Here is a 26,126-nt window from a genome sequence, read left to right on the forward strand (position 1 = left end):
CCCAAAGTGGCAGTCCTCTAAGGCCTGCACCCCGAGTACAGAGCTCAGCTTCCAGGAACAGGAGGTGACAGTATAAAGTCTCAACACACCAGGAAATGAGCTCGGTGAGCAGCGGTCTGCAGGGACGGCTTTGCACCGACCGCAGCCGTCAGAGCCATCAGACCTGGAGTGATGGCGCTCATCGGGAAGGGCCAGGGAGGGGCCTGGAGCAGGAGCGCTCACCCAGGTTCGCTGCTGCTCCCTGCCCGAAGCTGCAGTTGGAGCTCGAGAATCAGCAGAAACTTCTCAGGCGGAGGCCAGCCCTGTGCTTGCCACCTTCCCAAGGGTCCACCTCTGGTCTCTGCACGTTCCTCTTTTCCCTGGCTCAGTTACCAGTGTATTTTAAGACAACTCACAGTATGTTATCCAAGCTCTGCATCAGTCAGAAGAGCTGAAGGGCTCCTGGACCCTCTCACTGCTGGAATCTAAAGTAAGCTGATTCTTTACATTTTAAAGCTGCAAAAAATTTCTGATGAAATCTAAAAAACCGAATTCTCCTTTGTGGGTAGGAAACTTTCCATTCAAAGCATTTCCTTTAGTTTTAAACTCAGAAAAATGCTACATGAGACCGAGGAGGCTCACTGTGAAGCCAACCGAGAGCCCAGTTCTGATGCCAGCAGCTCTTTCCTGCCCGGTTCCCGCCCAGGCTCTGACGGAAACCTGGCTGCCTGAACTCCCTGGAACCCGAGCCCAGCCCCACGCAGACGTGCTCACCTGGTACCGTTTAGGTCCGATGGCCGCCATCCAGATGCCCATGCTCACGTCTTCACCCTACACGTGCCTGTCAGGTTTAAGATGCAAGAATGTCAATGTGGTTTCATCTGGAAGGGCAGTGCCACACCCATCCCATAAGTAACCTTTCTCTTCTGGCTGGTGATTACCCTAAAATGAAATGCAAAGTGTGCGTCAGCACTGACACAGAGTGAAAGCTACTGGGCGTTCCACGCAGTGCGCACACCACAGTGAGCTCAGACTGCGTGTGTCACCAGCCCCTCCGGTGGACCCGAGTCCACCTCAAGCAGCGGGAGAGGCTCGGGTCGGAGGACAGGCAGCCGTTGCTGACACTGTCAGCAGAATCGGCAGAGAAGGAAGCTTCACCTCCAGCCTCACACCCCTCCAGGGACCAGATCTTTCCATGTAGCTGAAGACAAAATAAGCGGGCTCGAAGAGGGTTCAGGAATAGAATTTAGAGCTAGGATTTGAGGGACAGGAGTATATCCTGGGCCTTTGAGGCTGGTTCCTGCAGAAAGAATAACAGGCTTCTCCCCAGGGCAGGCAGCTCTGGGTCCAGGGGCGGGATACGGGCCAGACAGGACTTCCTGGAGGATTACATTCGTGGGTCAGTACCCCGCCCTTACCTAGTAGGTCTTCAAGTGCCCCGAGTTGCTGGCCAGCCAGTGGACGATGTCCTTGGAGATCACATACCCCGACCTGCACACGAAGGCAGGGTACACGGGGCTGGGGTACTCCAGCTCCTGCCATTTCCCAGTTCAGTCAACCGCCCAATTCAGCCTGAAACAGATTCAGAGTAAGCATCTACCACTAGACACCGACTCCTGAGTCATCACTACAGACGAATGCCCTGCAGGAGGAGGGGAGAGGGAGAGGTTATGTTCTAGGGAACTCTCTATCTAGTGGTGGTTTACACGCAAGACCAGTATGTTAAATTCAAAGGCCCAGCTGTCGAGTTTCTGAATCATCTTGTGTAGACACTAAAAAAAATTTAAAAATGAATCACCAGTCCATACTGCATTCCTACAGAGACAGAGAAAACGGCTTCAGAAATGGGTCACAAGTTTATTCTCATGCAAAACTTCAGCCCAGCCGCTTCTAATCTGAGCAGCACTTACTTGTCGGGCAGGAGGACAAAAGCCACAGTTTCCTCCACACACGTTAGCTGGAGGTTTTCCATTTAAGTGTTTTCCCTCCTCTAACTGCAGATGAGTAAAACACAGTGAGCCAGATAGGGACACTTCCTAGCCCAACAACATTTTCTTACGGAAAATGGTGTCTATATTGCATTCTAAGTAAATGACATTTGGTCAGGGACAGGAGATGAACACCAGTGGCCTCACAAGGTTCAACTTACTTTCCCCACCAAAAATTAGGCCCGTCCAGATTCTTGAGGGCAATTCTGTTAAAAACGGCTTCTAAGTCTATGTAACAGTCATCATCTGTCTTCAGCAACAAATCAAAGTTGGTTGTTTCCACGGTCCTGTTGGTGAATAGGGGGATGAGAGTCAGTGTGTCCCTGCAAGGAGACAAAGGCACACTGACATCACCAGCTTCTGTTCCTCCAGGGTCGGGAACGCCTGCGATAACAGGACACTGCTGCGCCCAGCTGCAGGCCTCACTTTGTCTCCACTGAGCAGCCACACCGGTTTTAGAAGGTATAAAGGGAAAAAAGACTGAAGATCTGGCTTAGTGGAACATAAAAGCTTAGGCACGTCTGAGAGACATGTAAACTGGGCCCAGTGTTCTCAGGATGAGGGGACAGGAGTCCCCCAGCTGGCACAGAACGCTGAGGAACAGCAAGATCTGTGCTGCTGTTCGTGTGACACTCAGTTCATGGTTTTTACAAAGTTGAGTTAACACACTGAAATGCATTTTCCCTTGGAAACGGTTTCTAGCAATTCAGCTACTAAAAATGACCTTCTGGAGGGCACGAGAGAGTGATTCCATTTATCTAGACAAAAAAAAAAAAAATATAGTGGCAACCAGAGACAAAACTGACTCTTTCATTTCCCATTGCCAGTCCTCTTTGTTTAAAAAACCCAGACTCTTGCTAGGGAACCAGCTGGATGACAGAAATATGAATTAAAGAAACCTGGAGAAAGTTTCATTAAGTCACAAAATGGTGAATTTACAAGTCCACAACAAAAAGCATAACCCTATGTTTCTAAAGTTTATTTCAATTAACAGCATAAGCCATGCATAATATTTGCTAGTAAGAGATAAACTTTTGTGATAAAGGCAGTGAGGCCACTGATGAATCGACTGACTCAAGATGAGTGAATAATGAAGGTCTTCTTTATGGTGTGGAGGGAAGATAGGGGTGGGCTGCTGGGAATCAGGTCCCAGGAAACAAGCTCACTGATAATTAAAAAAAAAAAGCCAAAGGCAGAGATGTAAACATACTTTATAGGTTTGGTCTGGACAGAGAAGCAGATTTTCATTCTGCTGTCAGGGTGGACAGCAAATTGTAGGGCCCTAGAGGAGCTCAGTAATATTAACAACTAAGTATCCAGTGAGTAACAGTTACTATTACTTATGTTGTTGTTGGTATTATTACAAAGGTAGGAGTTAACACCTGTGACCCGAGACACCTGGGAGGGTCGGGAAGTGACAGTGTGACAGCTCTAGGGGCTGAGGAATTTCATCTCGCATAAGCGTTCTGGGTTAGAGCGGGCAGTGTGTGGAGGAGAAGTCTGCTATGGATGCTCAGATGAACAGACTCGGGCCAGGAGCCTGAGAGCCAGTGACTAAATGGGGGACGTGGTGGTGGGGTGACTGGCTGACAGTGGGCTGTTTTCACATTCGCTGATTTAATCCCATGTGGGGCTGAGACAGCTACGGCCAGCGGGAATGACTCAAAGTGAATCAATTTCTGCCTCATTTGTTTTTGATAGATTAGTGTCATTCACACTGTGGACCCGCCAACCTGAGCAAGAAAACAGCAGCATTTTAGATCAGTCCACATGAAGAACCAGGATCTGACAGATCACAGCCCAGGTGGTCAGGGCTCTTAGCTGTTTTTTAAAAGAACTCAGTGGCTTGATGTCGATGAGTTCTTTCTACATCAGAAGACAATAAAGCAGCACCTACCACTGATAGAAGTTCAGTAACTTTGCAGGGACGTTCCGGTAAGTGTCGATAATGTCCACGAAGACAATGTCACCATGGAGGCGTCCTCTTCCTAGAGATTACTTATGTGGTCAAGGAGTCTTCGGGGGCGAGAATGAAGGTTTTTTAAGAGAACTTCACCTTCTAAAAAGGAAAAGAGAGTTGGAGAAAGATGCTATAGCAAACTTAAGACTCAGAACTTACAACATAATGTGCACTAATACCCTGTCCAAAGTACCCCAGCAGAAATACAGCTGTTCGGCACTGGGAGGCAGGGACACGGGAACTTGGCACATGGCTAGTGCGAGGACAAACGGGCACGCTCCCTCTGGAGAGCGACTCCGCAGCACCTTGCTAGGCCAGGCTGAAGGCATGCTGGGCGACGTGTTAAGTCCACATGCAGATGTGGCCCTAGACACTGTATGTGCCACGCTCACAAGGACACTTACTGCAGCAGTGTTACTGACAGCAAGAAAATGGAACCAGCCTAAATGCCCAGAGACAAGGGCTACACTGTGGTATGTTTACGTGATGGAAACACAGCAGGTAAAAAACCTAACCCCATCTCGCATGTGAACAGCGATGGCACCGAAAACCAATGCTGAGTGAGAAAAAGAATCTTGTCAACTGAAACATACATATGATACCACAAATTATAAATGACAAAGTACCAGAAACTCCATGTGATGAACAGCTACGTACACGGGTGGTGGAAGGCAGAAAACTAAGAACAGGAGGGCACATGGGAATTTCAGGACAGCGGGGTCCTCTCAAGGGGAAGGGAGAGGGACAGGGCAGGGGAGGACTAGGGGGGCTTCGACTATTTCTAGAATGCTTTTTCCCTGAAAAAAGGAAAGGAAGCAAATATGACAAAATGTAAATGTGTGAATTCTGCAACAGCCCATGGGCGTTCCTTGCAGCAGCCCGTCTTTGGTTTATTTACAGTATCAAAACACACATGGCTACTGTGTGCATCACAGTTTAACTACCGCCTCCTGAGCTGACCAGTCACTTGTCATGTTTGTGGATGACTGTCCTCATGAGGCAGCTCTTTCTCTAGGGCAGGGCTTTCTCAACTGTCTCAATCAAATTAGGAAATTTCTGAATAAAAAGTGGCCGAGGGCTGGGGAAAGGAAACTGGGAGGGAACTTAGCGTGCTGCTCTCTATGCCTCGTACATGCAGATGGGCTGGGGCTGGGGGTGGAGGACTGTATTTGATTTCTACCCCCGCCATGGTCTGCGAGGTACGGGACACATGACACGTTTCTGGGCCTCAGTATTCTCACCTGTGAAAGGAGGAGCAGGGCTCCATCAGTGGTTCTCTCAGAATGCTCATTGAGATAGAGATTCCTAGGCCCCAGGCCTAAAGATGTAGCAGGTCCGGGGTGGGGCCCAGGGAGCTGTATTTCTAACCCGGGACCTTCCTGTAACTTTGCTGCAGTTGGACCGCAACTACCCTTGAGAAACACAGGCCTAAATGACCTTGGGTCCCTTCCAACTCTTACACTCGACTGTGGCATCTTCACAGCTCAGCGGTAGAGCACGTGCCTAGCATGCACGAAGTCCTGGGTTCAATCCCCAGTGCCTCCTCTAAAAATAAGTAAATCTAATTACCCCTTTCCCCCCAAAAAGCTAAAAAAATCAATTAAAAATAAGGATAGATATACACAATTTAACACCAGAAGGAAAGTGAGAATGTTACAAAACTGCAGTAATAGGGAAAGGTTGATAACAAGATCAGATCAGAAACTAAATACAGAATTTTTCATTCACAAATTGTACGTTTTGTTTTGTACTAATGCACGTATCTGAAATGTATGAGTATACAGTAATATGTCTGCGTGTGTTTTAAGTCTGATCATCTGTCCAGGTGCTATTTAAAAGAATTACATGGTTACAGCCTCTCAAACTTCAAAGGCATCAAATCCATTTAGGGAACTTGTTAAAATACAGGTATCTGAGCTCCAATCCTGAAGATTTTTAACTCTGTAGGTTGAGGTAGGGCCCAGGAGAGACACTAATGCCCAAGAAAATTGGAAAATTTCTGTACCATGTGGTTCTTTTAAATACCACATAGATCCTCAGCTTTTTAAAAAATTATATACAGATTTTCAGATATATCCAAGTACATTAGAAGAAAACCTATTCATTTAAATTCCCTTTACCCTAAAACTTGAGTTATTTCTCTCTTGTTTGAAAGGGACTGTCCTCAGACAAGGCTTAATCCATTAGCTTCAGTGAGAGAAAATTTATGCTGAACAGCTGTTTCGGGCACAGGAGCTGCTCCCTGTAGACCAGTTTGGTGCCAGAAGTCTCGAGGGCCCCTCAAGGTTTTCAGAACTCCTGACGGTACACACCTGAATTAACTGGCAAGAGAAAGGAAGCTGCTAGACATTAAGATGGTGTGATACACTTGTACCTGGCCCCCAAGAGTGGCCTGACCCCCTTGTCTGAGTTCCCCAGGGCCTGGCCATCAGCTGGCCTCTGTTGAGCTACACTGATACCTTCCTTGACAGAGTGGTTTCACGGTTTCATGAAAAATCTCTGGACTAAAATTAAGGATCCCTAAATTTTTAAATCTCTCTCTTTTAGTGGCAAGCTTGTGGGCAAAACCTATGTACCTGTTCCAACCTAGTCTTACGGCTGATCTAAGAACAGAAATACTTCTAATGCAGAAACACTGGAAGATAAAAATGTTAGAAATAAAAAAGCCACGGCCCATTCACATCCTCAGGCTGCCGGCAGAGGCCTTGAACAGAGGGTCTGCCCACCCGCAGCTCTGCGCTGCTGAGGGAGTCCCCTGGAGACTTGCCTCGCAGAATCCGGCCTCTGCCTTCCCAGGCACTGTGAGCCTTTGGGGGAGCTGTCCTGATCCTTTTACAGGAATCCAGGATCTGCAGGGCTTTGCGAGCCAGAGAGAAGCACTAAGCAGAGCCTCTCTTCCCCAAGTGATGACCAGGACACACGGCCAACAGCAAGTGTGTGGACAAGAGTTTTTCCTTCTGAAAGATGACAAGTGCAGAACTCAGGATTCACAGATGTGGTGAGTAAAAGGAGCGTCACTCAGGAAGACAAACAGCCACTTCTTTTTGGGGGTGATGGGAATGGTCTGGAATTAGTGGAGAGGGTTGCAGAACTCTGAATATACTAAAAACCACTGACTCAAACACTTAAAAGAGGTAAATTATAGGGTATGTGAATTATATATCAAAACTATTACTTTTAATGACAAAAAAAAGATTACCTTTCATGTTCAGAGTATGAAGATTAGGTAGGTGAGAGTACGTATGCTGACTTTCAGCCAGCTGACTTACCCTGAATAGTATAAATAAAACCGCCTGCGACTCCCTCCACACCTTCCATGAATTAATTCATGGGGCAACGCCCCCTCCCCAGCCTGAAAGGTAAGAGAACAGAAGTGCTCAATGTTTCATTACTGAAGGTACACTTCTTATTTTTGAAAACTGAGTTGGCAAAACTCATCATGTGACTGGTCCACAGCACACAAAGCTGCCCAAGGTGCTGGTCTACCAGGCAGCTCTGCTGCGGGGTGACAGCAGCGTTCTCCCACTCGCACTGTCGACAACAGTGCCCACGATCTGGTCCAGCAGTCCAGACGGTGCTCTGAATTCCAACTCACATAGTCATGTATTCTTGAACTTGCCACTGACAATATCACAAAGACTGATTTTATTTTACATCCTGGCCCCACCATGTGAAAAAATTATTGCCACCTTTGATTTCTTGGACATTGATAATGTCCATGAGTTCAAATTCATCAGATTCCTCGAGGCACATGTTTAAACATCACTATTACCCGGCAGAGAAGAGCCCCTCCAAGCACACAGTTCAGATGAGCCCGATCGATTACTCATGTTGCTGCAGGAGCCTGGAGGTGCCTGTGCCCACTGCCAGCAACAGTCCCTCCTACCTCCGGGGGCTGGGAGACCCTTTGTGACCAGAGACTGACTTCTCCTCCCCTCACCAGGCACCCGATGCCCCGCCTCCACCTCCACGCTGCACACCCCTCACCCCACCGGCCCTGCCCTGGGTCTGGGTCTGCTTCAGCTTGGCCGCGGCACTTCCTCCGCACACTCACCTAAGAGGGCTTACGGCTTGGCTGTTCCTCCTTTGAACAGATCCTTCTAGCAGAGCTGTGCTGCACAAAGCAGTTACTTCAAGGCTGGGAGAGAGACAGTAGTGCTCGGAGGCCATCTAATTCCGAACACCCAGCAGCTGAGTGCGGAGGGAATCTCCGACGGTGAACGCTACAGATTCCAACTTTGCAGTCCCATAAAAGACTGCATGTGCATTTTAAAAATTGTACACTCTGTATTGTTTTGGCTTGTTTAGAACTTAACAGTACTTTTTGGTTTTTAACTTCTACCTAAAAGGTCACAGCCTGACTTTTGTCTTTAAAGTTTTTGTGACATCGCTACTTGCTGGCAAGGGGCAAGACTTTGGAAAACTTTGGGCTTTATACATTTATGATGAAAACTTTTACTTATTTGCACATGGGTTTCTTAGAACAGGCTACTAAGTCATCTGCCTTTCTGGGGGTTAGCTGAGTGTTTAAGCTGTCTTTCGTCCTCCACAACCATATTCACCCAGAGCAGGTCCTGTGAATCTTTATATTTAAACTGAGCCCTCAATTCAGAAGTGAACTGATTTCCTTTTGTGCAGACAACTAAATATTACAGAATTCTGGCACATTTTGGACTTTTTAAACTTTCATACACAGAAAAGGAAGCAAGATATTAAAGTCTTTGAAAATAAGGAAAGAAAAAAACACCTAATTACATAAAATATTCTATCTTAAATAAAAATTTTCATAAAGTCAAGGATGAAATCCTAAACCTGGCCTTCAAGGCTAAGGTTGTAATTATCCATGAATCTGTGGGTCTGTCTTTTTTCCTCACTAGACTGTAAATTCCACTGTGGGCCAGTCCTGGGCCTGTTCTGTCCGCAGCTGTGCCTGGCTGACCACACGTGTGCATAAATGTTTTCTGAATGTGTAATAACAAACCATGTGATTTTCATTTCAAATTCAGGGATTAATTCAAGTGAATAAAGGTAATATCTAATGAAAATATACTGAGCTTGTGAGTTTAAATGCCAAGCGCTTCCAATGATACTGTGACGTCAGCACACACACCACTTATTTCAGTTTGCCTACACTTTCTTTGTCATCCTGCATTTACTGTGAGAAACTTACCTGTCAAACTGTTTTAAATTTTAAGAAAATGTGGTAACTGAAAAATGTAACTCAGAAACCCCAACAACATAAGCAACGTAAGTGACAGTGAGTACTCAGGCTTACTTTCTGATGGTTTTGTCTACAGTATTTTAACTGACATCATACCATCAAGGTGAGACCATGAATATTCTCAATACTGTATATAAAGCATGTTAACTCAAAAACAATTGAGAAATAAAATACTGCACTTTCTAAAAAGCACTAATCTTAAGGCAAAACTATATATTTACTCAGGTTGAAGTTATAAAATCACAGAACATTGGAGTTTTTCATCTTTACTACGGTGACTCAACATTTTCTAGTACGTATGTTCTAGAACACATAAGAGTCATTGTTCCATATGAGTTGGTATAAAAGTAAACTTAAAGACCCTTTCACAAGTTAAAAAACACGAAGGTCCGCCACCCCCTCACACAAAGGACTGACTCACCGTAAGGACTCTGAGAACCCCTCCTCCGTCATTTACTGCCACCCTGTGGAGGTTCCTGGACACCAGGCCTTGGAGGTCTTGGCTGTCCCACACGTCGTACCTTCGAAGCTCTTTTGTGGAACAAGATGAACAGTGAGTCAGTTTCTTTATTGCTGTCATTTAGGTTTTAAGTACATTTTTGGAGAGAAGTTTTTTCTAAGACACAGATTCTTAGTGCACGCTGTAACGTACCAGTGCTAACACTGTGGTGTGTATCTTAGAGGCATTTTTTTTTTGTGCTCATCTAAAATACCAAAGACCAGTTTCACATGCTGCTGTCTGTCTTTGTCCATTGTCTCAAAGGCATTTCCTCACATGCCTGCAGCTAACCACTCTTTTTCAAGTCGCTTGTAACAATGCCACTGAGTGGAGGCATCCTGATCCACTCATAGGTCCCTGCTGTCCAGCATTTTCAAGCTACCAGATACCTACTAAAATAATCTGAGGCATGTTCTGATGTAAATGTTTATTTTTCCCCCAACGCTTTGTTTTTTTATTTAAAATAAATTCCCAGAGGTGAAATGATGAGGAAAGAACAGATATGTTGGATATGGATTTTAATACACATTGCCAACCTGCTTTTCAAAAGCAAATTATACTTGGAGGGTCATTAGCAATTTGTGAGAATGCCCGCTGCCTGTACTCTTCCCAGTGTGGGGTATTAGTCAAAGAAAAGAAGGTCAGCCCAATTTAGTAGATTTAAGAAATGGCTCCTCGTTTAATTGGTGCGTCTTCTGATTTGTAATGATGTTTATGAATTATACAGTCTCTTCTGGGAATTGCCTTGTCATACTTCTTTGCCACTTACCTAGTGAGTTTTATGTTTCTTATTAATCCATTAAATTTATTTTAATAAATTATCTTAATAAGAATACTTTTTTAAGAATTGTTTGCTGCTTAATATGAGTTTTTTTGAAATTCAAAAATCCATAAATTTTATCTTGTCCAATCTGACAAGCTTTTTCCTTTGTGATTATTACTATTAAATTTGGAGCTTAGAAAGTTACACTCCATGCCACATCTGAATTCCAGTGTCTCCTAACTTCTCCACAGTCCCATTTGGAGCATCTGCGCTCAGCTGGCTCCTCAGTGCCGCCACGTCTCAACTCACCGTCACCTCCTGGGGAGGCTTTCTCCACAGACCCAACAGAAGACAGTCAACTCCCGATTTCTCTCTCTCACATCAGCCCGTCTTATTCTCTTAAAACCACTTACCACTCTTGATATTTATTTTTCTATTGTCAAATGGGCTCCTCCCACTAGACTGCAAACAAAACACCACAAGAGCCATGATCTTGACTGTCCTACCAACCTCTATACCCTAGCACCTACGATGCCTGGTGTATAATAGGCACTCAAATAAATAAGTTAGTAAAATGGAACTCAAAATCAATTAGAATTAATTCTGGGCATATGTCTGGAGAAAACTCTAACTCAAAAAGATACATGCACCCCAATGTTCACAGCAGCACTATTTACAATAGCCAAGACATGGAAGCAACCTAAATGGCCACTGACAGATAACTGGATAAAGAAGTTGTGGCATATTTATGCAATGGAGTACTACTCAGCCATAAAAAGAAAACAATGCCATTTGCAGGAACATGGATGTACCTAGACATGATCATACTAAGTGAAGCAAGTCAGACAAAGATAAATATCATATGATATCACTTATATGTGGAATCTGAAAAAAAAAAGATAATAAATGAACTCATTTACAAACCAGAAATAGATTCATAGACACAGAAGGCAAATCACAGTTACCAAAGGGGAAATGGGGTGGTGAGGTGAGGGATAAATTAGGACTTTGGGATTAACAGATACGCACTACTACATATAAAACAGGTAAACAACAAGGACCCACTGTACAGCACAGGGAACTATACTCAGTATCTTGTAATAATGTGTACTGGAAATGAATCTGAAAAAGGATATGTATGCATATGTGTAGCTGAATCACTGCTGTGCACCTGAAACTAACACAACATTGTACATCAACTACACTTCAATAAAAAATAAAATAATTCTGGTATACAGCCGGAGATTAAAGATTCAGCTTTAGTATTCTAAAAGCACTTCACATATTAAAATTAAAAGATAAAGGAATTTCCAGTAATGTCTCATTTAGCCAGCATTATAAGGAAACTATGCAAAATTGAATTTGTCCAATTACCCAGGTCAACGGTTTGCAAGGTTTTTTTTGTTTGTTTGTTTTGTTTTTTTAAATAAGACTTCTCTACCAAAGAAGATACAAACACAGAGACTCTGGACTCCTCAGGCAGTGTGCTGTTCAATGCTGACCTAATGTATCTTTGAACTTCATCATTTGGGACACTCCTGGTGGCCTCGGGCTCCTCAGAGCAGATCCTGCAGATGTGCCTGGTGTCCTCATTCCCCAGCCTTTGAAACAGAGAACGTCACACTCACCTGAGGGGCTGTTGGAGGACGACTGAGTGAGTGATGATGCGTACAGGGAGGTGTCTGCTTGGCAAGTACAGCTTTTGTGCCACAGACAGACACAGTCAAGCAGCCCTTGACAAGATTCCACGTCCTCATCTGGAACAGCTGCTGCTTATTTCTGTACTTCCCTGGCTGGCCTCAGCTCTTTACTGAACTTGATGTTCATGAACCTCAATTCTTTTTGTAAAAACCAAAAAGCATTCTCGCCAATAGATATATACACAGAAGAACCAAAAAAAGACCAGGAAGGAAGGAATACACCAAGTATGCTGGACAACAGACGGGTGACTTCATATCCTTTTAACTTTTCCCTATTTTAGTGAAGTTTTCAACAGTGAATATGTATTACTTTCATACGTTTTCCTATTTTTACAATCAGGAAAAACATTTTTGAAACTAAACATATGTACATGACTAAACCTGAGGGTCAATCTACTTTCAGACATGAGCCATTATTTCAACTTTTGAGTGTCTACTGTACCAGGCAGTGGGCTCTATATCTGAAGATTGAGAGAAAAAAAGAATCAGCCGTATCTTTAAGTAAGTTTAACATGCCAGAAGAGGCTCAGCAAGGAAGGGAAGTCATTCTGCTGGGGGAGGTCAGACAGCATGTCTAAAGCTGAGAGCTGAGCTACGTCTTAAAGGAGTCTGAGTCAGAAAAACAGGCGGTAGAGAAAATAACATATGAACAACTATATGGAAACAAATTGGACAACCTAGAAGAAATGGACAAGTTTCTGGAAACATACAGTCCACCAAGACTGAATCAAGAAGAAACAGACCACTTGAACAGACCAATCACAAGAAATGAAATAGAATCAGCAATAAAAAAAACCTCCCTACAAACAAAAGTCCAGGGCCAGACGGCATCACTGGGAAATTCTACCAAACAAAAGAAGAGCTCATACTGATCCTTCTCAAACTCTTCCAAAAGACTGAAAAGGAGGGAACATTCCCAAACTCATTCCATGAGGCCACCATCACCGTGATACCAAAACCAGACAAAGACACCACCAAAAAAAATTACAGGCCAATACCATTGATGAACATAGATGCAAAAATCTTCAACAAAATATTAGCAAACAGAACCCAACAACACATAGAAAAGATCATACACCATGATCCAGCTGGATCCACCCCAGGGAAACAAGGCTGGTTCAGCATAGGCAAATCGACCAACATGACAGACCACACTAACAAGAGAAAGGACAAAAACCACATAATCTTTACAACAGATGCAGAAAAAGCATTTGATAAAATTCAGCACCTATGTATGATAAAAACTCTTACCAAAGTGCATATAGAGGGAACATATCTCAACATAATAAAAGCTATTTAAAAAAAAACTACACGAACAGGCAGACCTGAAACAGCACTGCGTGTTCAGAAAACTGTCAGGTAGTGTGGCACCACCAAGGCGCCAGGCTGAGGAAGGGAGGGAAGGGGAGGTGGGGCTGGCCCTGCTGGAGCAGCCTGCCCCCTCCCGGAAGGCAGTGGGAAGCACAGAGCAGGAGGGCGACAGCATCCCGCCTGCGGCTTTAGAGCCACCCTCCAACACCAGAGAGGCAGCACGCGGAGGCCGCAGGGAGAGCAGTAACGAGGCTATTTCAGAGCCCAGGTGAGAAGTCAACACCTGTCTTAGGAATTAAGACTGCCCTCTGAAAAAGTAATGAAGACACAAATAAACGGGAAGATATTCCATGACCATGGACTGGAAGAATTAAAAACTGTTAAAATGGGGGGTTGAGCCAAGATGGTGGAGTGGAGAGACTCTGCTCGCCCTCTCCCACAAACACACTGAGAATTACATCTACAAACCCATCAAATCGCACAGAACACCTGCTGAACTCCGGCAGAGTGTCTCTCGCTTCCAAATACAGGATTCCTTACAAAATCCAATAAACAAGTTCATATGGTATAGCACAAGGAACTATATTCAATTCAACATCTTGTGGTAACTTTTGGTGAAAATATGAAAACAAATATATGTATGTTCATGTATGATTGAAGCATTGTGCTGCACACCAGAAACTGACACATTGTAAGTGGACTAGACGTGAATAAAAACAAAATACATATATACAAAAAAATAGCTTTTGAGGCATTGAAAGAACTTAAAATATCCATAAAACACAAAGCAACCTGCAGATTAAGTTTAATCCCTATCAAAATTCCAAAGGCATTTCTCACAGACATATTACAAACAATCCTAAACTTTGTGTGGAATCATGAAAGACCCCGATGGCCAAAGCTATCTAGAGAAAGAAGCACAAAGCTGGAGGCATCATGTGCCCCGATTTCAAACTGCACTACAAAGCTACAGTCATCAAAACAGTACGGTGCTGGCCTAAAACAGACACATAGATCAATGGAACAGGACGAGCCCAGAGATAAACCCAGGCATATATAGTCCATTAATTCACAGCAAAGAAGCCAAGAATACACAATGGGGAAAGGATAGTCTCTTCAATAAACAGTGCTGGGAAAACTGGACAGCCACACGTTGAATATGAATGAAAGTGGACCACTAACTTATGCCATACACAAAAATCAACTCAAAATGGATTAAAAACTTGAATGTAAGATCTGACACCATGGAACTCCTATAAGAAAGCATAAGCAGTAAGCTACTTGACATCAGTCTTGGGTATGACTTTTTGAATTTGACACTAAAAGCAAAAGCAACAAAAGTAAAAATAAACAGGTAGGGCTACATCAAACTAAAAATCTTCTGCACAGCAAAGGAAACCATCAACTTGAAAAGGCAACCTACCATATAGGAGAAAATATTTGTGAAATCATGTATCTGATAAGGAGCTGATATTCAAAGTATATAAAGAATTCATACAACTCAATAGCAAAAGCCAAAGAATCCAATTTTGAAAAATGGACAGAGTATCTGAATAGAAATTTTCCAAAGACATACAGATGGTCATCAGGTACATGAAATGGTGCTCAGCATCACTAATCATAAGGGAGCTGCAAATCAAAACCACAATGAGATGTCACCTCACACCTGTTAGAACAGCTATCATCAAAAAGACAAGAAATAACAAGTGCTGGTGAGGATTGTAGAAAAGGGAACTTTTGTGCACTGTTGATGGAAATGTAATTTGGTGCAGCCACTATAGAAAAAAGTTTGGAGGGTCTTCAAAACATTAAAAATAAAACATCTGATCCAGCAATTTCACTTCTAGGTGTTTACACAACAGAAATGAAAACACGATCTCAAAAAGATACCTGAATCCCCGTGTTCACTGCAGCCCTATTTACAACAGCCAAGGCAGGTCAGCAACCTAGGTCTTAAGTGTCCATCAATGGACAAATGGGTGAAGAAAATGGCGTATCTGTCTACAGTGGAGTAGTACTCAGCCATAAAAAAGAATGAAATCAAATCCTAATGATTTATATTTAAGAGGAAAACAAAAGAGGAAACAAAGTACAGGGAAGAAGACCAGGCCAGATGAAGCTGAACCAGAAGAAAGGACATCGTACGAGCTGAGAGAAAACTGCAGGCCCCCAGCTCAAGGACTAAAGTGTCCCTGGGAGTTGGAAGTAGGTCCCAGGAGTCTTAGTGACTGTAGTGCCAAATGAACCGTGCCAGAGTAAGAGCCATAGGAACGAAATCAAAGCTTCACCTGGAAACTAGAAATCTAGCAAGTATGATGAAGGACAAGTAACTCTCTGTCCAGTCCACTCAGGTGACACCTGGCACCTGACTGCCATTTCTCCTGCCCAGCACCCAACTCCATTTTGTTTGATGGGGTCATGATTAACATCAACAGTGTTGACTAGATTGAGTAATTACTGGAAAAACATTGGCCAAGAAAGTGATCCTGGTTTACTCACTCCACTTACATCACCCACCAGCTGTTCTGTTATTAGGAAAGGGAGATGCTCTGTCCTCCCCACCTCTCCTGCACCTGCTCTGTGTCACAGTTAAATTTCTCCTTCCCACTTCCTTTTTTACATGCCTGCTTTTTCCTCGCTGGTACAAAGTCATCACAAAGCCAATAATCTCTGCAGATGTGAAACAACCTGTCTGTGGCAGTTCCCTGCTAAGATCACAGAACCACAGTAAAAGGGAGGAGAACACAGCATGGTACAGGTTGGGAAAATGAGTGCCGCCAAGTCCTGTCCCCTGTAACAGAAGCAGCTCACGCTGTTCATTCTTCTGTGTCTTATTCCAAATAAGCATGTAAGTACCCCTAACGCTAACAAGAATGTCTCTAGTGACTCGGGTTGAATGAAAATAGTCTTTTTCCTGAAATCAGTCTCAGGTGCACTACACTAAAGAAAATATGAAATTAGAGAAGTAAATATTTTAAGTGAAACACACAGCAGTCTCCACTTAAGCCTGTGACCCCTGCTGAGATTTACGCTCTAGTGAGTCACAGAGAAAACACCACAAGAGACCTGCTCAGCAGACATATGTTCCTCCAGCGGCCTGTGAGGTGTGGGGGGCAGGAGATGACGGACGTGCCATCTGCCTCTCCCCCTCGGATGGGGTGAACGATCTGTGTCTCTCCTGCCGTCCTTCACTGACAACAGGCAACAGGCAGGCAAACCCACCCCTTCTTCACTTTCATTTCTCTCTGTGCAAATCAGCCCACTTAGGCTTGATGCAGCAAAAGTGACTGTCCATGTGAAATTAAACACGGTTTCAGCAAAAATAGGATTTTGTGTAAAAGGAAACAATATTTTATGTTAAAAAGTTTATTTTTTCTTTTAATAAAGCTAATACCTATTTATTTCAGAACATTTAGGAAATAGATACCCAAAAAGAAGGAAATGAAGATCTGTAATCTTACTCCCTCAAATGGAGACACTATTAAATAACTGCATGTTTATAAAAGAAAAAAGCATTACTCAGATGTAATGAGAAATCAAAAGCCAATGTAGCTTAAAGCTCAAAGGGAAATGAAGATCAAAAGGCTATGTGAAAAGACATATGCAACCCAGTGTTCAAAGCAGCACTGCATACAGAAGCCAAGACATGGAAGCAACCTAAATGCCCATCAACAGATGACTAGATAAAGAAGATGTGGTATATTTATACAATGGAATACTATTCAGCCGTAAAAACTGACAACATAACACCATTTGCAGCAACATTCTAAGTGAAGTAAGCCAGAAAGAGAAAGAAAAATACCATGTGATATCGCTCATATGTGGAATTAAAAAAAAAAAAAAAGACACTATGAGCTCATCTACAAAACAGAAACAGACTCACAGGCCTAAACAATCTTATGGTTACTGGGGAAAGGGGGTGGAAAGGGATAAATCTGGGAGTTTGAGATTTACAAATATTAGCCACTATATATAAAAATAGATTTTAAAAAGTTTCTTTTGTATAAAAAAAAAAACACAAGACTTTAGCCAGTGCAAGTCTTAAAAACGTAAAAGGCCGCCCACTGATGTGGCCGAGTGTCCCCTCAGCAGTGCCCACGGCCACATATACCATCCTCAACACTGGCAGGGAAGGCAAGCCCTTGCCCCAACCTAATTTTTATTTTGATAAACTTCAACCCTACAAAAAAGTTGAAGATTAACACCCAAACACTGATGGCAGACATTGGCCACGTGTGCTTTATTTCTGTCTGTATGCACAGACTTTTCTGTTCGTTGTTGAATCATTTGAAAGTAAAATGCATTTCACCTTTACTTCAGCATGTATTTCCTAAGGACAAGGACATTCTGACAGAAGGGTAGTATTTTGTTGTGAACAAAATCAAAAACTGTAATTCTTTCTGTGAGGCTGACTGAGATAACGGAGTAGACCCCATAAAATTGTGATTAGCCTAAAGTTAAGGTTAAAGCTTATCTTCTCCCTTGCTGCCCCACACTGTGACTCCTTCCTCTTCGAGTTTCACATCCGAGGCACCCCTGACCTCTTGGGCCGTCACTCTGCTGTGGGGACTGTCCCGTTCAGGGGAGGCTGCTCAGCAACATCCCGGCCTCTCCCCACAAGATGCTGGTCCTCTTCCACCCCCAGCTGCAACAGCTAAACATATCTCCAGACACTGCTGAGAGTTCCCTGGGGGCAACCTGCCCTAGGCGGGGAAACACGGCTCTTCAGGAAGAGGAACTCCCCATCCTCGGTACCAGCAGTAACAAGGACAGCATATACCTGTTCACTGACTGCCTGCCACAAGGCAGCACGTTCTCAACATTCTACATCCATTCAATCGTTTACTCCCTGAACAACCCTCTGAACTGGGTCGCTGCACAGAGGAGGAGAGAGACACAGTGGGGTTAAGCAGCCTGCACAAGGTCACAGGGCCATTGAGGGGCAGAGCAGGGACCCACACGCAGCCCCGCTGCGCTCACAGGTGTCCGCCCTCATGCACTTAACTCCCAGGCGCTGCGGAGCTTCCCATCCTGCTTGGGCCAGTCCTCGGACGCTGTCCGTGAAGACCAGTCCGACGGCAGCTTCAGACCTTTCCGATTGTGCTCGACACTAGGTTAGTGCCCCCGGTCCTTGGAGTCCCAGGACTCTCCCCTGGGTCCTGCCCTCGTTGGCTGTCAGTGGAAGAGCTGGACTCTCACCCGTGACTTGCTTCAATCCCAAAGAAGCCTGCTGACCAGTCACAGTGTAGACATCTGCTTACAGCTGTGCCTGGGACGCAGTAAGTTACGGCAGGGCCATGTCAGCTTTTCCTCCCCGACTATCATGAGCTGCTTTAAGGGCAGGGATCTTTGAACTATGTCATTGTACAGCCCCGGTGCTCTATACAGAGTCAGCTCTCAATAAACAAGTCAACAAACCAGACGGCTTCCTTCAAAAACAGATCCAACACTTGGCCAGTGCTACTTAGTTGAGCCACTATCCTTAACTAAGAGCTACCAGAGGGAGGGTACAGGTCAGTGGCAGAGCACGTGCTTAGCATGCACGAGGGCCTGGGTTCAATCCCCAATAACTCCAATAAAGAAAAACAAAGAGATACCTTTGATAGTACATACTTCATTTAACAAAGAAAAAATTCATACATGAAATTTAGAAAGGATATAACACAAATGGCATTCTCATATAATGCTGACAATTACTCAGATTGATTAAAAACTGCTAAGTGTCCTCGAGAAACAAATCATATGCCTCAAAACTGTGTATAAATTTGAGCCAACAATTCATCCTGATAACCAGCTATGTACACAAGCGTGTCAGGATGCTCACCATAGTCTTTTTTGTAACACTGAGAAACTGGAAAATTTTTTACAGTATGTTTAAGTTTTGCTTTTATTTCACATTTCAAAAAAATAATTTTTCTTTTTTTTGAGAGTAATTAGGTTCATTTATTCATTTATTTAAATGGAGGGACTGGGGATTGAGCCCAGGACCTTGTGCATGCTAATCTAAGCATGCACCCTACCACTGAGATATACCCACCCCCCACTATTTCATGTTTTTAAACAGAAGTTCACATATAGGTGAGACGAAGGAGCTCCCTTTGACATTTATGGAATTAACACATATAGTTTAACTACTAGCACTCAACTCCGGAGGGCCACAGCATGTTATAAAACGTGTGATTTTGCTGTTGCATAAACGTGGACAGCACCCCCTCCCTCCCCATGAAGGGCGGCAGGAAACTCTTTCCTGGTTAGTGCAGGACCTGTCCACCATCGAGCTCTCGCATCTTAAATCAGCTCCGATACTGCCAGATGAGCCCCAGTGCTGAGCTACAGTGACCAACAGAGATGACCGGGAAACTGACCCCACTGCGGTTCCAAAGCCCTGGGCTCAGAACTGCCCTCAGACTAGACAGGAGCAGCCTGGAAAGCCCGAGATTGACAGATGAATGATCTGTAACACACTGAGACGCAGCCACATTCCAGTTAACTCCAGGCCTGATGAGGGAACCTGGCAGCTGAGATGGTCTCCAGCACACATCTCCTTAAGACTGGACCAAGAGCTACAGCCTTGTTTCAAGTATCTTCCACACCTCGGAGTAGTTTTATTAACCCTGGAGATGTGGCTGATCGCTCTGCTGTTATCTGCCTGCACTTCCCTCCACCCTGACGCCTTAGATCCCTAACTATCCGCTTTACTCCAGTGGCAGCTATGTCTGGTCCATCAGCACACCTTCTACTGTCCTTTGTCATTAAGGCAGGCACATAGTCCCCGGCCCACTAAATAAACCACAGCAATGTGAAACACTTCTCAAAAGCCGTGGTGTGGAACCCATGGGGCTTCGTGAAGCTCTCCGGGGGCGTAAGGGCAGAGTGCCACATAGAGCTGCCTCCCAGCTGGTGGCCCCACCTCCCGCTCTGGGGAGCGGCCCCGGGACAGGAAAAGGTAAGCGCCCGCTTTGAAAGCACACGCCCAGGACTGGGAAAGCCCACATGGTACTGGAGCCTTCTCGCTCTGGCCTGTACCTCTGGTAAGATGAACTGCTCCACAGGCTTGTACCAGCTTGTTCACCTGCACCCCACAGCTCGGAGGGCTGAAGCGAGCGACAAAGAGGGCCTCCTGCAATTGCGGGGGGGAAGGAAGACAAGAAGAAATACCTCACGTCAGTCACGGCAGATGCAACGGGTTTCCAAACAGCTTATGGCTCGGTCAGCTAAACTCTCAGTGGCCCCAACCATGATTACGAACATGGCTCCACTTTGGTTTCGGAACCACTTGGGTTTTCTAGTGCAATCATGGTTATTAAACAAAGATATTTAAGATACGAAAGTTGTCAAGAAGTTCTAAGACACTAAATATATAACCCACATAACCTCAAAAAAGCTACCTTACAATGAGGGGCATTAGGAGCGGTATAAGTTGTGTTGAATTAAGCCGACTACCAGGCTTGACCCCAGAGAGTCAGGAATAAACTGAAAGATTAGAGATTTCTACATAAAACAGAGGTACCCAGGAATCTCCCTTCAAAAGGACGCTTTAGAAGAAAAAAACAAAATCGAAAAAGGGAACACAAGAGAGGGCTAACTGTCTTTGTCTATTGTTTTCTTTGGGTTCTTTCTCCCTGTTTTAGGCAAGAATATCTCCTTATTCTCAAGCCTACTCTTAGACACCAATTTACCACAGGGGAAGCTTCTGTTAAAGCTATCAAGGCCATGCAGAAAGTCAGAATGAAGGGGGTTTTAATAAATTATACATGTTTCTTTCATTAACATCAATTCTTGGCAATGCTGTGGTAAGACTTTTTACATGGTGACAACCTGTGAACCCAGAAGGGTCTACCTTAGATTACGCCTTTCTTGAGGACAAGGATTAACCTCTCCTTGGTTAAAAATAAGGCAGCTCAAAGTTAAATCAACATGATCAAGAACTACATCTGAATCAAACCACTTGACTGATAAGCACTGTGAATGGTTCTGAAAAGCCTACATATACTACAATTAACTGTTAAATTCAACACTGATGCTACTTTCTAGATAAGGCTGACGGTGGAATTCAGAGTGCTGCTGTCCCAGTCACCTGTCTGAGCTGCGGTGTCCACGAAACCCTCAACCACAAGAATACACGAACGCCGGCACTTGAGTAACATGATACAGCTCTTCTGGCAGGAACCATCACTGAGCGCTGCTCCCTCTCTACATTTATATTTATGTCATTAAGCACGCTTACAAAAGACACAGGTTCTTTAGAGGACGAAGGAACAGGACAAACTGCAAACAAATTTAATCGTAAACTGATCTGCGTTTATTGCTGACTCTAATACTGTTATCCATCAGTAACAATCAATTTTAGTAATACAGAAACATTTTTAAAGATGCCTTGAAAAAACTGAACAGAGTTCTGCTTCCAGGGATATAAAATTCTCCTAAAGATAACAATTATGAACAGTAGATGAAACATTTTAAAAAATGATCTGAAGGCACTGGAATGCACACAAAGCAGGCAGAAACTGGAGGAAAATCAATACCAAGAAGATGAGAAAGACACTGGGTGCGTGTGTCCCCACTTTTTTTCTTTAATGGCTTTTTGTCTGAGGCACACCTCAGGGGGCTAACTAAAAATCCGAAAAAACAAACAAACAAAAAACAAAGCTGTGGCCTTTCTGGCTGCAAATCAGAAGACAGAGCAGTGGCAAACAGATGAGCTAACAATGCGGAAGAAAACCCCAGAAAGGAAGCAGTCACAGAGAAAGCTCTGAACTCTTCATATAAATTCTATCCTAACCCGTGGCTGACTCGGAAATGCACAAAGAAGAATCCAAGTGCCCGTCTAGACCCAAATGAACAGAACAGAGATTTCAGCCACTGCCCACTACAAGGATACAGGACTGAGAGCCTGAGCCCAGCTAACTTAACTGACTGCTACAAGAAACAAAAAAGTCAACACTCCTCAAAGAATAAGAGGATGCCCAGATCCTACAGTGAACCATTCACAATACCCAGGACACAACCCCAAGTTACTCGATATAAAACAGGAAAGTGTTACCATACTCGAGAGGAAAGATAATCAATAAAGACAGGCCAAGATGACTCAGAGCAGCAGACAGGATCTTACAGCCATTAATCACACTTAAGGTCAAGGCCATAGAGAACACATGTTCAAATTGAACTCAGAAAAATACAAAATTTAGAAAAACAGGAAATTTTAGAAAAATAGAAACTTCGAGAATTAAATGGAAATTTTAGAACTAAATGTACAATATCTTAAAAAAAATCATTGGCTAGGCTTAAAAGATTTGAGGTGACATAAGAGTCAGTAAACGTGAATATAGATGAACAGAAATCAAATTTCAAATCAAATTTGAAAAACAGGAAAAAAACTGAAAAAAATGAACACAGTCTTATGACCTGTGGGACAATATGGAAAAGTCTAACGTACATGTAAGTGGAATCCCAGAATGAGTGGAGAGAAATGAGGTGAAGAAAAACCCAGCAAAAACCACACTAAGGTACAACACAATCAAACTGCTTAAAACCAATACGTATAAAGAGAAAAACTCAAGAGTAGCCAGGAGAAAACAAAACCAAACCCACACTACATACATCATACACCAGAACAACCATCCGAAGGCAGACTGACTTCTCTCCAGGAAACACAGAAGCCAGAAAACACTGGAGTGCTATCTTTAAAATACTGGAAAGTAAAGAAGGCAACCCAGAATTTCAATATCTAGAAAATACCCACAAAAATAAAGGAGGGGAATAATAAAGGCAAAATAAAAACATGTTCAGAAAAATGAAAACTAAGCAAATTCATCACCAGCAAACTTGCACTGTAAGAATTAGTAACGATTATGATTTGGGCTGAAGGAGAAGGTATCAGATGGATATTCAGGAGGAATGAAGAACAACAGAAATGGTAAGTAAGTGGGCAAATATAAAAGATTATTCTCTCTAAATTACTGTAATACACATTTAGCTTTTTAAAGCAAAAACCATAGCACTGTATCGTGGGGTTTATAGCACACAGAGATATAAGGCATATGACAACCAGAGCAAAGAAGATTGGGGACAGTAAATTGGGTTATACAAGGCTCTTACATTTTATATGAAGGGGTACAATGTTAACTTAAAGAAGATTGAAAAGTTCAGGATGTGTTGTAATTCTTATGTCAATCAGACACAAAGAATTATAGTACAAAGAGCTGTAGCTAAAAGGACAAGAGAGAGATTAAAGTGGAATTCTAAAAAAATACCCAATTAACCCAAAAGAAGGCAGGAAAGGAGGAAAAGAAAAACAAACAAAAAGTAGAACATGCAGAAAACATAGCAAAATGAAAAACTGGAAATCCAAACACTTTACTAATTGCATTAAGTGTAAATGGAATAAACACTCCATGTAAAAAGCAGAGATTCTCAGACTGGATAAAAAGGAAGACCTAACTATATGTTGTCCACAAGAAACACAATTTCCAGCAATATATAAAAAGAATAATACATCACACTCAACAGGAATACGAAGTTGGCTGAATACTCCAAAAGTTAATAAACGTAATTCATCACAGTAACAGAATAAAGGAGAAAAACCCTGGAAACATTCCAGATGTCCATCAAGACTAGATAAACATTGTACATTGTTGGAATACAACTTAGCAATTCAAAGAAGGAGAAGGAAAAATTTACTGATACATACAATGACATGGATGAATTTCAAAAATATGTTGACTGAAAGAAGCCTTACACAAGAGAGTGCTTAGTATATGATTCTATTTATATATGAAGTAGGATCCTACAACAGGCAAAACTAGTCAATGGTTGGGGAAAAAAAAAAAACTGGTTGCCTCTAGGGAATAAGATGAGGTGATAGGAGTTTAGATTACACAGGCTTATGCTGTTCAAAAAACTGAATGCACATTACACTGCATGTAAAATTTTAAAACCATAAACAAATATTAAAGTCTAGTTAATGATATGCACACTAAAGTGTTTAGGGCTGAATTGTACTGAGGCCTGCAACTTACTCTAAAATACATTTCTTATAAAAGATCGATGAACAACCACAGATATCACAAAGGAAATACAGCAAAATATAACTATTGTATAAACTAGCTGGTGGATATATGGATGTTCACTGTATAATTCTTTCAAGATTCATGTAGTTTAAAACCCAGGAACAGATCTTTTCAAGTACAATTCCTTGTTACACACCTTCCGATACACTCTGGGAACAATCACGCTTCCCCAAATATCAGCAACAGTAACCCCAGTTGTTTTAAATTTTTATTCCCTCTACACCCTTATCACAAAAAAGGTTTGAAGCAGCTGTTAGTCTGTGTTACGGTGACAGACTTTTCAGGTTGGAAGAAAGAGGCAGTAATACTTGATTATACCTACAAGTACAAAACTTTTAATATTTATTATCAACTTGTGAAACTCTTTAGACTTTAAGGGATTGTCCAACTCCTCCTTCCCTAGATATAACAACATTTACTCATTGGTACCCTCTCCCCAAACCAGTGCTGTAACACATTACACCATCATGTGTCTAATCGACAAGGCAGAAAAGTGCAAGTCTCCCAACCTAATAATTGCCATGAGGAAAAGCTGACGGTTTTGAAAAAGAAAAATGGGGAAAAGCGTATACAAAGCAGTACGTACCTCCTGATCTGCCTGGTAAAGCTTGACGGTGATGTTCCTCTGGAAACCCCCATCACTGGCATCATAAAACACCCCGAGACTGGTAATGACGATTGGATAGAGAACGTGGAAGCTCATGCTGACAACTCGATCCTCAGAGAGCCCTGATGAAGTGTCTTCGGAAAGACTGAATGCTTCAATTTCCTGATTCAAAACTACGGAAGCAATGAGAAAAGGAGTCTTACATAAAGAAATATACTATTTTATTTTACTACTATGCAGTAATGAAGTGGGCTTGATAGCAAAATCTAGATAATTATTTGTTATATAGTTCTTTCACAAATGGCAATACATTTTTAAAATATTTCAGAAAAATGGCTGCTTCTGGGGCGGGGGGTAAAATTTATTTTAAAATTTAAGAATGAAATTTTCAGCCACATCTATGTAAAATATTTATCAGAACTACTGTAACAGATTTTTGTACAAACATGTACGCATGTGTATATACAAACGCTACAGGGAATATTAAATTTAAAGGCATCTATTAGGAAAGGCTAAATGGGAGTACTGACTGCAGTCATAAATAATGAGTAAATTCCGTCTTGCTCTGCAAATTCCCAAGATCCTACTTCTTGCTGAGCAGTTTTTGTGGTGTCGGGCAATTATCACAGTACAAAAATAACTGAAATCACTTCAACACTGAAAACCTCTTGCTATACACTATCAGTAAGAGATAAGCACATCAAACGTGGTGAGCATTTCTGACCCCTACTTGGTGTTATGTCCCAACACATTTAATTTGCACAACTACCCTGTGTGGTCATGACCTTAGCTCCAGGTCACAGATTAAGACAATGAAGCCCAGAGACGTTAAGTAATTCGATCAAGGTCATAGAAAGTGGCAGAGCCTGGATTCAAACCAGATTTACTGCCTTCAAATTTGAAACTCTTTCTATTCCCCCTCAGTTGTCTAATCAAAGCCCAAAACAGTCCTTTTCAAATAATTTTCGCAACTACCATAAACAGATCAGGAGATATTACATGAGGCACTTAATATGGCTGAGAATATCA

The 26,126-nt window shown here is 42.9% G+C and overlaps 1 pseudogene; it reads right to left on the reverse strand.

The window, feature by feature from the left end:
- Positions 1–26,126, reverse strand: part of LOC105069318 (UDP-GalNAc:beta-1,3-N-acetylgalactosaminyltransferase 2-like) — a 47,994-nt pseudogene that overhangs the window by 2,026 nt on the left and 19,842 nt on the right.

This window comes from Camelus bactrianus, chromosome 29 (genome assembly GCF_048773025.1).
Source record: "Camelus bactrianus isolate YW-2024 breed Bactrian camel chromosome 29, ASM4877302v1, whole genome shotgun sequence".
NCBI lineage: Eukaryota > Metazoa > Chordata > Mammalia > Artiodactyla > Camelidae > Camelus > Camelus bactrianus.